The sequence below is a fragment of the Felis catus genome, chromosome D2 (assembly GCF_018350175.1).
Source record: "Felis catus isolate Fca126 chromosome D2, F.catus_Fca126_mat1.0, whole genome shotgun sequence".
Classification (NCBI taxonomy): Eukaryota; Metazoa; Chordata; class Mammalia; order Carnivora; family Felidae; genus Felis; species Felis catus.
In genome coordinates this window covers 3,455,649-3,469,998 of record NC_058378.1, presented here as the reverse complement: position 1 = coordinate 3,469,998, position 14,350 = coordinate 3,455,649, and the positions used below count along the sequence as shown (strand labels likewise).

Sequence of the window (14,350 nt, the reverse complement as noted above, 5' to 3'; positions counted from 1 at the left end):
ACACACAGCCACCTGCTGCCCTTGTTAATAAAATTTGAGAACTGAAACCACCTTACTATTATTTATATTTTACATTTCCTTTAAGAATTATTTTATATTCCTGCATTCAGTTACATATGTATTATATATATTATGTCATGTTTTATCATATATTATATTATATTATATTATATTATATATATTCTCTGTATATATATATATAGAGAGAGAGAGAGAGACAGACAGACAGACAGAGACAGAGAGCGAGAAATTAACATACTTAAAGTTTTGCTGGGTTATAGACTTTACTTTGTTTTATTGGTTTTGATGTTCACACCTAAACATTTATACCATGGTTTACTTCTTTCTAAATTCTTTATTTTTATTCAACAGTCAAGTGACATAAGTCACTGAGTATTTTTTCAGTAAGAACATGTGAGTCCTTAAAGCTGTGAGAATGCCAGTTGTTTCACACCTGAATGAAAATATGACTGAATTTTATATTCTCCCTTCATAAAATTTCTTCGATAGGGGCTCCTGGGTGGCTCAGTCAGTTCAGAGTCTGACTTCAGCTCAGGTCATGATCTCGCAGTTCATGAGTTTGAGTCCGCATCGGGCTCTGTGCTGACAGACACAGGTTCTGTGTCTCCCTCTCTCTCTCTGCTCCCTGCCTGCTCATGCTCTGCCTCTCAAAAATGAACAAACGTTAAAAAAATTAAAAATAAGTAAGTAACATTTCCTCTATTGTCTCTCTTGGAGCAGATTTCTGAATTATAACTAATATTTTCTTTCTTTGTTAATTTTTTTTACTATCCAATAGAAATTTGCTTTTATCTTTTATTTTAATTTTTTAACATTTATTCATCTTTGAGGGACAGAGAGTGAGTAGGGGAGAGACAGAGAAAGAGGGAGACACAGAATCAGAAGCAGGCTCCAGGCTTTGAACTGTCAGCACAGAGCCTGATACGGGACTTGAACCTACCAATAAGGAGACTGTGATCTGAGTGAAGTCAGACACTTAACCGACGGAGCCATCCAGGTGCCCCCAAATTTGCTTTTATCTTGAAGTAAACATAGCATACCAGCCTCTTCTAAGTATTGGTCTCCTTACCTTCACTGTGTTTCATGGTTTGAACATTTTCAATCTTCAAACCTAGGTGTTTTATAAAATTTGGAAGATTTATTCTCATTCATTCTATGGTATCTTTGTTACTGCATTTGGTCACTTTACCTAATGCCTTTGTCAACACCAATTAGTTATACTTCTATTTGGCCATCTGATGGTTACTGTCTTATCCCTCATGGACTCATGTGCTCCTGGAAGGTACCCCAGGAGACAGTTGCATGGCAGGGGCAGTATTCATGTGTCCACGAGGACCACACAGGGTCCTGCCTCTCAAGTTCTCTAGCTTCTGTGAGCTTCACCCTCTGCTGGTCCACAAAGTAAATAAAGGAGTTCTAGTTTTTTCCCTGAGCGGGTTGGTAATTAACTGAAGAAAAGTTTAATCCTTATCACATAGCTCCTAGCAAGTGCTAAGTATTAACAGTTATTCATTATTAATGACGCCTTCTTCATTCCTGCATCTTTAGTCCTCTTTTTTCTGTCTTGAATCTCCTTAGTTTTACTTTCTTCTCTTTGGTCACATTGTATTGCATTCTTTACTGAGTTGTATTTGAAACTCAAACTTTTTTTTTAATAAATAACTTGTTTCTTGTAATACATTTTTGAAAAAAATTAATGTTCATTTATTTTTGAGAGAGAGAGAAAGAGAGAGAGAGAGCAGAGAGAGAAGGAGACACAGAATCCGAAGCAGGCTCTAGGTTCCTAGCTGTCAGCTGCGGGGCCCGAACTCAGGAACCACGAGATCATGACCTGAGCTAAAGCTGGACATTTAAACAACTGAGCCACCCAGGTGCCCTTTAAAAAAAATTTTTTTTAACCTCTATTGTAGATATCAACTATGGTATTTTTAATTTAATAGACCATACAGGTATGTAATATTAGCTAAAAAAAAAAAGATATTAGTGGCATTTTCCAGTTTTATTTAATCTGATATTGTGGAAAATTTTAAACATAAAACCCATTTGTGCATCAGCTCAAGGAAAAGTATACCAGCAACAATTATATCCACACTGCCATTTTGCTTTGCAGAAACATTCCTGAGATTAATAAGATGGGGAATATAAATAAGTAATTTTAGATGGCCAGTTTCATCGTACGTATTATATCCTAGGCATTGAAGAAACTGAACTTACCCTATTGGATGTTCATTTGGAACACAATATACCTTCAACTCTTGATCGGTTTCCGGTTAATGAAAGGTGAATAAAGCAAAAGAAGCATCCTCTTGTTTCCAACAGGACTCTCACCCCGAGTTATCCTTCACGACTTAATCAGCAGGGAGAAGAATTTGTAAAGATTACACCAGCCTCCTCTTGACAAACAGGAAATCTATAAAAGGCCACTGACATGGAAATACACACCAGGAGACACTAGTACAAGGAGCTCCTAATTCTTTATAGAGCTCACGCTACGTGGATTTCCTGACAATATGAGGCGAGAAAGAGAAAGGCTCATTGCATGACAGGTGTAGCCATCCTGTTTCTCTTCACAGGACTGTGTCCGCCTCAGGTCACAGAACAGAATAAACACAAGGTCTGGTTTCCATGAGCTGTCACCCCGTTCCTGCGGCTGGCTTCTTGCTTCTGAATCGCAAACAAAATGTGAACTTCCCAGAATGAAACCAGCGACATTTACATGCCCAGCACCCTGAAGGACCCTGGAAAGTCTGGGCTCTTTTTGTGGAAACACAGACTGAAACCCTTGGTTTTACTGTTTGAAGAAGTATGACCCAGGCTGGTTTTCAGCTATTTTGTCCTCACAATAGAGGCTACTTAAACCACAACAGGGGATCCCTCAATAACTGGATACAGGTGCCTGCAGGGCTCTGATGGATGCTTCCTAAGTCTTCTTTCAAATGGCATTGCTGATCTTGCTCACAGGGTCTCTGGAACCATCTGCCAGGCTTCCCAACTTGTCTTCAGAGCTTCAGTGAAATCGTTTTTTCCTTCCCTTGTTCCCGTGCTGGTAGCAAGGATGTCTTCCACACAGAATGTGCTGATTTGCCACCATGTTGACAATTTTCAAAGTGTGGGTCCAGGAATCACACTTGACAGGCCTGACTCCACAAAGCAAATTTGATAGTAATAGGTGAGGGTAGCTCTAGGTAATCTGCCTCTGGAAACACAGCTCAGGAAATTCTTGTGTAAAGATTTATGCAAACCACGTGTCCCCTTCTAACCGTTTCTGACAATCTGTCCCAAATCCTGACCCTGCGCAAAGTCTCTTGGGGCGTGGTTTGTGCAAGCCACCTCCTTTACAACCTTATGAACAACAATTCACACCACACTGGAACTCACATGCTTCTGCAGCTCCTGTCACTGAGGACTCCTGTAGAAGTTCTATCTATTCTTTTTTTTATGTTTATTTATTTTTGAGAGAGAGAGAGAGAGAGAGAGAGAGAGAGAGAGAGAGAGAGAGAAGGAGAAGGAGGAGGAGAGGGAGAGGGAGACACAGAATCTGAAGCAGGCCCCAGGCTCTGAGCTGTCAGCACTACAGCACTCGAACTACGAGATCATGACCTGAGCTGAAGTCGACGCTTAACTGACTGAGCCACCCAGGTGCCCCTGTATTTATTCCCATTGTTGGAAACCATGATTGTCTTCTTATGATGTAATGTTTCCGAATATTAAAATTTAATAATGGTAAGCCTACTTTCGGGATCCTGTTGCTGTTTATTCCTCAAATTCAAACCACTAGAAAGGCATCAGAAGACACACAGACCCACAACTTAACGAAAGTATACATGCTGCTTTTCAACTGATGTAAACTGGTAGAAGGTTGGGAATGAAAAAGAGGGAAAAAGTGCAGATCTCAATGGAAAAAGAACTATTCCACAGGGATCTGTAAAGAACAAGGAAACTCGTAAATATTTTTGTTTTACGTGATGAGGAATGGATGGTCAGCTTTATTTACTTAGAAAATATTTGAGATTGGTTGTTCAACCCACAACTACTTATTGAAAGACAGTGAAAAGAAATGGAATCACACTTACTGATACTCTGGCTGTGCCGGGTTCCCTTTAATTTTCACAACATCAGTGTTTTTCTTTTCTTTCTTTCTTTTTTTAAATTTTATTTATTTGAGATAGAGAGCTATAGAGAGCAGGGGTGAGAGGGGCAGAGGGAGAGATGAAAACCCCAAGCAGGCTCCACACTCAGCATGGAGCCCGACGCAGGGCTGGATCCCAGGACCCTGGGATCACGACCTGAGCCAAAACCAAGAGTCAGACTCTCAACCGATTGAGCCACCCAGGCGCCCCTTCACAAGAGCACTGTTGAGAAACCCATTACAAGCCTCAGGAAACGTGCACCCTGAGGAGGAGTCTGGGCCCTTGGGTACCCCGCTGTCCAACTGCACCCTCCCATGTCCATGTTCCTCCCCAGCAGACTCAGGCATCTCTGCATTCTTTATTTTTTCTTTTTCTCCAAAAATGTTTATTGACAAAAAAATCAATATATAATAATGATTTTTTTTTCTTTTTTGGTAATACAGATATGTTAATAAGGAGAGTGGAAATCTTTTCTCAGGGAAGATAAGATTTCACTTAACTGGGGTTCAATCCTAGTGGTTCTCTATCATCAAGCAGGTTGCAAATGCTCATCTGTAGCACACTCCCTTCCCTCCCGGGCCAAGTCCAGACTTGGCCTCTGGGCTACAGTTTACCAAACCAAGGTCCAGTGCCTGAAGTCTATATTCTGAAGCCTGGTCTACAAAAGGTTTCCAAAATGTGGCTCCAGCCTACTCCCTTTCCGTACATATTTGCCATTGCTTCCATTTGCATACTCTTGCAGCCAAACCCAAAAACGTTTACGACTGACTGTAACCCACCTCACTCCCTCCGTCCACCTCTTTGTCCCCGCTGTGCCCTCTGTGACCTCCTAATATCCAAAAAGTTCAAGGATCTGCTCAAATGGCACCTCCTTCTTGAGGCTTTTCCGGACCCTCCAACTAGAGTTGATCTTTCCTTCCTCTGAATACTCACAGAACTGGTATTGCCTGTTTCTGATCACTTGTAGTTGGATTTTTTTAAATTTTATTTATTTATTTTGAGAGAGAGAGAGCACGGGGGAGGAGGCAGAGTGCGAGAGAGAGAGAGAGAGAGAGAGAGAGAAAGAGAGAGAGAGAGAAAGAGAGAGAGTGAGAAAGAGAGAGAATCCCAAGCAGGCTCTGTGCTGTCACTGCAGAGCCCGACAGGGGGCTCAATCTCTTGAACTGTGAGGTCATGACCTGAACTGAAATCAAGAGTCGGATGCTCAACCCACTGAGCCACCCGGGTGCCCCCACTTGTACACGCATATTCTCATACTAGACCCTCAGATCCTTGAACATAAGGTCTACGTCTTGTTCATTTTTGTGTGTCCCTCAGTATGTGTCTAGAGAGATGTGCAGCAGACAGCTGCAGAATTCCAAAATGAGCATGGAGGGAAAAGGGCTCCTATGGGATGCTTCCTGCTATGGCTGTTCCTGAGTCACCCACCCCTCTTCTGTGCCTCTGTTGCCCGGCTCCCTGTATCAAATCCCCTCTGTGTAACTAGGTGCCATGGGCTCTGTTTCTCTTAGTGGCCCCTGACAGATGTGATCAACTTGAGCAGTGCACACAAAGCAGGAGAATGAAGCAGCCAGCCACCCATCGAAGCACAGGGAAGGGAAACATGGAGACAAAGATGTCTCCTGAAGCAGTAAGTTACACAGGAGTTTTCCACAAGTTTTACTTTTTCTTATTAAACTAACCCAAACAGTTCCACTCCCAGGGTTTTTACATCTGCTATCTATTTAGCTTTCTACCTCACAAGTCAGGTTTCAAAGCCCCTTCCTCAGAGAAGCCCTCCCTGACTGCTCTACCTATGAAAACTCCTTCATTCATTCCCACTCATCATATCACTATTTGTTATGTTCTCCACGGTATATAGCAGTATTTGCCTTATTTCTTTATTCATTTAACGTTCAATGTTCTCTCTGTACGAAAATGTAAGTTCCTTACAGGTACATGATCACAATCTCTGTATCTCTACCATCCAAAATATTGCCCTGCAATAAAAGTCTTTTTTATTCTCTTATTCCCTTTTATTCTCTCTCTCCCCTCTCATTGTGATAGATACATCTATCTATCTATCTATCAATTAGATGTATAGATACATCTATAAGTGATGGGATGATTCTTTTTTTGAGTGATGAAACAGTAAAAAAAGATTTCCTTTGTCAAGGAGTTAAAATATAACTGTAAGACAAAATCAATTAATATTAATATAGAGCTGATAATTAAAGGCACATCCCAATGGCACTTTCTACTAATTATTAAGAGGGCAGAGGGTAGGGTGCTAAGTGTAAACCCTAGTCCTGTCAACATACTTCTCATTTCTGAAGAGTTTTACAGCCTATCATATATTTTATTTCATTTGAGACTCACGGAAGCAATGTAACGGAAAGAGAATTACGATTTTTTTTAATAGAGAGGTTAAATGACATCAAAAGCACAAATCCAGTGGTGACATAAGGCTCCCTAATGAAGACAGAACTTCTGGAAATACTACCCTCTTTTATTTTTCAGAAATACAGAACTACTCTTAATTGGGCAAAGTAAGCCTAGTGAGGACTAAAAGAGGAAATCTGCTACTGCTACAACGGGATTAATATCTGTTGGTATTTAGCTTGGGGGAAGCATCCCAGATCTATCTGCTAAAATAAGAAAACGTGTGGGTTTATACGTGTACAGGTAGAGGCATGTGCATACACTTTCAGCATATTCTAGTAAATCAATGGCACCAGAATTAGATGTCACACGAATATATTTAGCCACTGATTTAAAATAAATCATACAACATACTTGCCAAAGTGACATAACATGGAAGAAATCCATGTTTTTCTGTTTTATATGTACAGATAAGCAATTCAAAGGTGGTTAAGGACAGCCTCTACATGCATCAGTCCATGCACGTGGCAGGCCCAGAATGCACCTATCAGATGTCACCTATTCTGTATTAGAAGGGGCTGGAGATGAAAAGAATCTCAGGTGTTTCACATGTAAAAGATAATTGGTAAATTGCTACATTCCAAGTCTTACAGTGATTCTTTTCCTTTTTGGGGACATCTTTCTGTGCTCTGATTTTTACCCAATATTCAGAGCCATTCTGCCAGTGCTGGGAAAGTAGAGATGGGGTTGCTTAGATACAGCAAATCCTGTATAGGCAAGGGGAACATGAAGGTCAAAGAGTGAATTAGATTGATGTCTTGTTCTTGTTTGAAAACAGAATTTATTTGTTTTGCTGACAGAGTAAGAAAATATGGACAGTCAAGGAAGGGAAGATATATTATTTTTGCTGGAAGATGAAATTCACTAAGGAATGATAGCTATAAGGGAAAGCATAGTGAATATTATTTTAATAATAATCCACATAGAATAGAGGCACTATGAACCTAAACCTTTACTATTTCTTCCATCAAACTGGATGGAGTGATAGTTTCAACTGAGGCAAATTCCCAAACTAACCTTAAGTATAAATGGCTGCCAAAGGGCCAACAGGATCACATCATAACCCTGGATTAAGGGCACAGCCAGGAGTGCAGTGGGGCTGACGCTAAATCCTGAGTTGTCTATGTGAAAACAACTTGTATGCATAATGCTGAACAACACAGGCATCTCCTTAATTTTTTGAAACACTTGTTTCTGCATTTAATTTTTTTCTAATAAAAATAAAATAATTTGATACAAAGTAAACACAAAAAATAATAACCAATATAACAAACATCCCCCAATTGGAAGGGAACATATTTTTCAACTACTGTAATAGCCATATTTCTCCAAAAATCTTATTTAGCAAATTTTTTAGACGCTAATTTTAATACAGCTCACACCACAAAGTCTTGACACAAAACATTTTTAAAATCCTATTTAATTTCCCTTTAGCACTTGTGTGTCATATTTCTACTCAAAATAAGAAACGTATGCTAATACGAGCAAATTAAAATGCTTTTTTCTTTTGCTTTGTATCCTTTAAAATTTTCTCATTCACTTTCAATCTTATAAAATGTATGCATTATCGAAAAGCTTCTTGAAAAATTACAGAATTTCTGCATTTGAGGACACGGTGACCTAGAATTACTTTAAAAGTAATCTCCACCATAATGGAATGCCACACAAGGGCTAAAAGTTTCACTTTTAGAAAATAACAAATTGCACTGCCTTTAATAGGCCTTGACTAAATAGGCCACTGCCTTGGAAAGAAAATTACTTTTGATGTAGGCGCTCTTTCCAGTGCAGTGATTCTCCCACTGGCCTCTGGCAGGTTATCTGTGCTGTGTTCCCAGGGGCCCTGATGGGCTCAGGGGCAGGGTGCCCCTTGCTCCTGGTGGTGGCAAAGAGAGGGAAGGGGTTACCATGGACAGCACCTGGGAGGCCAACCCAGGTAGGCATGCAGTGAGTGGGACCCATCTCCCCTGAGCCACATGCATGGGGAGTGTGGTCATCCCACCAATCCAGGTGAGGTGGAGACAGGAGACGGGAATGGGTGAGGCAGGAAGGAAGGAGAGGCACATGGCACGCAGCCAGCATGGGCAGCACTTTGTACTGTAATTCCTATGACTCTTTCCACGGATGGGATGTGCTAAACCCCAGGGGAAAGAATGTGGGTGTCGCTATAGATGGATTCCTCTCTGGGGCTTCCCGCAACATACAGGAGGCTGTGGGACAGGACTCAAGTTTGTTACAAACACTTTTTCCGGGGCCCCTGGGGGGCTCAGTCAGTTCAGTGCCTGACTTTTGATCTTGGCTCAGGTAGTGATCTCACTGTTTCTGAGTTCCAGCCCCACACTGGGCTCTGCACGGGCAGTGTGCAGCCTGCTTGGGATTCTGTGTCTCCCTCCCTCTCTGCCCCCTCCTGCTTGCGTGCGCTCTCTCTCTCAAAATAAAAAAAATAAACTTTAAAAGAAATTTAAAGAAATAAAATAAAAACTCATTTTCCATGTTCCATTATTGTATCTCTACCACTTTCAGAAATCCTTGGGCCAAGTGGCAATGAATGTAACCCAAATAAGCTTTAGAATGTTCCGCAGAAGATCAAGGAAAAGGAGATGATGATTATTTGCACAAGAAATATAAATACAGGGGCGCCTGGGTGACTCAGTTGGTTAAGCTTCCGACTCTTGATTTTGGCTCAGGTCATGATCTCACGGTTGATGAAATCGAGCCCCGGGTTGGGCTCTGTGTTGACAGTGTGGAGTCTGCTTGGGATTCTCTCTCTCTTCTCTCTCTCTCTCTCTCTCTCTCTCTCTCTCTCTCTCTCTCTGCCCCTTCATCACTCACACTGTCTCTTTCAAATAAAAAATAATAATAAAAAATAAAAGAAATATAAATATTGGGGCGCCTGGGTGGCCTAGTTGGTTGAGCATCCAACTTTGGCTCAGGTCATGACCTCACAGTTTGTGGACTCCAGCCCCTGCTTAGTGTGGAGCCTGCTTGGGATTCTTACTCTCTCCCTCTGCTCCTTCCCTGCTTGCAATTTTTCTCTCTAAAAACAAATAAATAAACCTAAAAAATAAAAGAACTGTAAGTATGAACTCAATCTAGCCTAAAAAAAAAAGTTCCAAAGAATTGTAAGAATTAAGATAGACTTTCTGTGATAGTCTCAGGAGCAAGGCTGTTAATTTCATGATACTAGAAGGAAGGAAGAACAAAAGTAATTCGTTTTGAGTCATTTACTTACACAATGACAGCAATAATATTTATAAGTAATATAAAATCATAATAAGCTTTTAAACAAATACTGAAGAATAAAATAAAATTTTAAACACAATGAATACCAGATTACCATATACTGCATTAAAATTTAATAAAATTTAATTAAATGTTAAAGTTTATTATAGTTTTGTCACTATTATGATTTACATCATGTCCATTCCTAGAAAATACAGTAGGAAGCCTATTAACTTTTTTTAATGTTTAATTTATATACAGTTAAGGTTTATCAAATTAAATTCACTGCATTACTATTAATTTTAGTAGTTTTTTTTTTTAATTCAAGAGAATCTTATGGGTATTCAGATTTGCCATCAATCATTGCCAAAATTTGCCTTTTATCACACAAAAAATAGATTCATTTTTTAATCTTAGTAAATTCACATTAACTTCTAAAACATCTTAATAATGGTTCTTGTGGGCATCTCTGTGTGGATTCCTATGTTCTTATGTTTTTAAATAGCTTTAGGTTTCATCACCTACAATGTCTACTGTTTGTTTTGACAGTTAACCTTCTAACAGGTACTTTATTTATGAGCATTCTTTTTACCTAAATATTGACTATTTTTGTGGTCTTAGACTTTTAGAGCAAAGAATTGACAAAATTAGGAAACTATTTAGAAAATATATATATATAAAATTTTAGAAGAAAATATAGATCACTATATACAAAATATAAAATGTGTGAGATCTTTTCTGTAGCCAATGGATAAACTAGGTAACCAATAGGTATTTAAAAAGATATAAAATTTCAATTATAGAAAATGGAAACATTTGTATGAAAAATATATAATACAATCAACAAATAACTTACATATTATGGGAAAATATTATTATTTACCAGAATAAGGCCTAAAACTTATAATAGTACTAATATAAACTTAATAACAATACTCCTTTATATAGATAAAAAAATGAAAAGACCAAGTGGAAAGATGGAAAAAATTATGAATAGATAAATCATAGATGAATAAATCATGTGACCTATAAATATTTTTTAAATGCTCAGATTCATTATATTTTTGGCTATAATGGATGTAAGCAGTAAAATGATGTATCAGATCTTTATCCAAGCACCTGTAGGTATTTCCTACAGGTATTTCTTAAAAAGAAAGGCAAGGTACTTAAAATTGTATATATAATGATTCTATTCTTTTTTTTTTTAATGTTTATTTATTTTTGAAGGAGAGAGAGACAGAGCGTGAGTAGAGGAGAAGTAGAGAGACAGGGAGACACAGAATACGAAGCAGGCTCCAGGCTCTGAGCTGTCAGCACAGAGCCCGACGCGGGGCTCAAACTCAGAAGCTGTGACATCATGATCTGAGCCAAAGTCGGACGCCCAACTGACTGAGCCACCCAGGCGCCCCAGTATAATGATTCTTTTCTTAAGGAACAGAAACATATGGTATTACACATTTTACTACACGAGTGTTAAGAATCAGATGTTAGAGTCCATATCCATCAGTGTGAGACAAATAAAGAGGAAGAAAGCAAAAAGAGAAAACATGCACAAAAATGATTTCCACAAATAAAACAGCAAGCATGAGTATGTGGGAAATTATCTAATTTTATCTACATAAATACATAAATGAATAAAAATGATCATTACTGTGTGGTAGGATGTCAAGGAATTTTTGTTTTCTTCCTCATAGATTTTATTTCCTTCCTTATTATTATAACATGTAAAATTAATGAGAACAAAAGAAGGATAACATGGTGTTGAAATAGTTTCCACCCAGAAGAAAGACCCAAGTATTTAAATTTCCTCCCTAGTTAAATTAAAGTCATTTATCAAACAAATCAAAGTCATTTACCCACTCTGCCCTTAAGAACCTCCATGCCAGTGACAGTTAAACACCTTTTCCCCTTCTCATGACCCTGGTCTTTAGTTAGCATCCTTGGGTAGAAAAGCAATTGGTGAAAAGGTGATTCTTCTTTTGTAGACAAGAGAGGACGATGGAAACTTGCATGGTCAAGGCCTCAGAAACGGAATTGTGTGTTGTTGCCTTGAGCATGGCGTTTGCCCGTCAGAATGCTGGGTGCTGGCCTGAGGACAGCTCCTGCATTCATCCCCCCAGGATGCGGGCTGTGAGAACAGGTTGCACCCCGATGAGGCGCGAGCCAGGAAGACCGCTGACTCGTGTCTTTTCAGCACTGCCAACCTGGTCAAGGTGGAAGGAGATGTATGTGCTATGGGGAGTTAGTACTACTGCCCTCTTACCTTCGCTCTTACCTACAAATGTACTAAGTACCCTGCACTACCAAGTGCGTGTTCACTGCTATTCAAGATGAGTATTGCAATTTCTGTGGCCCGGTGTAACACATGCTTATTTCTCACTCAAAGTTTAAGGTCTTACTTAGTGACCTAGGCTGGTAGAGGCACAAAGCACTCCCGTTTTCTCTTTATGGCTTCCCAGGCTGCACCGGGGACAGAGTGGAAGATAGTATGAGACTGTGCACAAGAGATGGAGTGTAGACTCTAGTAACTCCGCCCCTGATTTTACTCACTCAGTAACCATTTGCTGGAGTCTGGGCCAGATGCCAGGATTCAAGAAGAATCTTTATTTATTTATTTATTTATTTATTTATTTATTTATTTATTTATTTTCAACGTTTTTATTTATTTTTGGGACAGAGAGAGACAGAGCATGAACGGGGGAGGGGAAGAGAGAGAGAGGGAGACACAGAATCAGAAACAGGCTCCAGGCTCCGAGCCATCAGCCCAGAGCCTGACGCAGGGCTCGAACTCATGGACCGCGAGATCGTGACCTGGCTGAAGTCGGACGCTTAACCGACTGCGCCACCCAGGCGCCCCACAAGAAGAATCTTTAATGTATGCCCCAGCTTCTCATCACATATGTTTTACTGAGTGAAAGAGTTAGGAACCCCGATAACTGTGACTTGTACTCAAGAAAGTCTTCATTGATTTTAGCTGTTCCTTGATGAATAGGAGTTTCCAAAAATCTTCAAGAGAAGACTGTCTAGGACTTACATACTTACGTACGTACTTACTTATTTACTTACTTATTTACTTACTCATTCATTCATCCATTCATTCATTCATTCATTCATTCATTTATTGGAAGAGCATGTCCTTGCCTGCCTTAGATGGCAGACACTTTCATCTCCTCTCTGCCTTAGATGCAAACTAGTAACTGACACTGTCTCTATTTCCAAAAATCCTCGAAACATATCCTGCACGAAAATCTGAGTATCTCTCAGGAATTCTTCTGACACTACCGAGTGCAATAACATCTCTCAATATCGAATATTGCGATCATGGCAAAGCAACAACAGAAATGTAATTTGGAGAACGGGTAAGAAACGAACTTCAGTAGTTCAAGTTCTTGTCAGGCCATACATGCACAACTTTCAGCAAAGGGAGATAAATGAGAAACTGACAGAAAACCAGCCAATCTGTATTTTTTTTTTAAGAAAAAATTGGGGCGCCTGGATGGCTCAGTCGGTTAAACATCCGACTTCAGCTTAGGTCATGATTTCACGGTTTGTGAGTTTGAGGCCCATGCATGTTCGGCTCTGTGCTGACAGCTCAGAGCCTGGAGCCTGCTTCAGATTCTGTGTCTCCCTCTCTCTCTGTCCCTCCCCTCCTAAAAATAAACAAACACTAAAAAATGCTCAAAAATTAAAAAACAAGGAAATAATACTATTAAAGAGCATGTGTTTTTACTGAAAACATAACTGACCTTTTCGTCAAGTTGACAGTGGTGAGGTGTACCAAAACAACTTTGTAAAGAATGACGAATACAGTTTAATGAATCAGAAGGAAGAGGAAATGATACACTTTTTTCTGGGAATGATATTATGGGCACTGAAATTGAAAAAAAAAATAGGTGAAATGAATTACATAGGCATTTGATCATAGTGCTTATTAAGTTGCTTTTTCTGTATCTGACAAGCTATTCAGAAAAGTCTCCAATGGAGAAACTGTGAAAGCCCAGTGCAATATGTTATGAAATATGATTCTTCACTCGGTATGCAGGTATAGTCTCACGTGAAATTCAGGCTAAAGTGAGGGATTCGATTGACAGTCCCATTTGTTACAATTTGATGATTGCGATTAAAGAGCCTTAAAATTTTTCTCTTTGACACTTCCTTGTTTCTTCACAAAAGCAGTCTATTTCAATTTCTTTAGTTTTCTTTCCTCTTAACTGTGGTGTTACCTATAAATATTGGGTTTCTCTTTTCCAGGAATAGGGAAACTACAGTTAACTATTTCTGGATAACCACTTGATCGTATGGAAAAAAAGCCCATAAATAAACTAAAAACTTCAAATTGTTATGTACAGAGTTTAATGATTTGTATAATAAATTTGTAGATAATTGTGATTATGATTATGCCCAGGATAGTGCCTATAATTTAAAAATATGTCACCTGAAGTGAACTGCGGTACATTTTATCTCAGAGGTGTTCATTCTGTTTGTCTTTGAATTCTTTTGTTACCTTGTACTATGTGGTAATAAAATAAACTGGCTTATTGGATAGTCCTTTAACTTTG

The 14,350-nt window shown here is 39.2% G+C and overlaps 1 protein-coding gene across 8 annotated transcripts in view; it reads right to left on the bottom strand.

The window, feature by feature from the left end:
• Positions 1–14,350, bottom strand: part of PCDH15 (protocadherin related 15) — a 1,549,353-nt gene that overhangs the window by 403,497 nt on the left and 1,131,506 nt on the right. The window contains exon 1 of one of the 8 annotated variants that reach the window (XM_045040945.1): positions 13,538–13,658. The exons of the other annotated variants lie outside the window; for them this stretch is intronic. The gene's annotated coding sequence lies outside the window, so the exon portion shown is untranslated. Of the gene's footprint in view, positions 1–13,537; positions 13,659–14,350 lie in introns of those variants that run through there. 8 annotated transcript variants of the gene reach the window in all.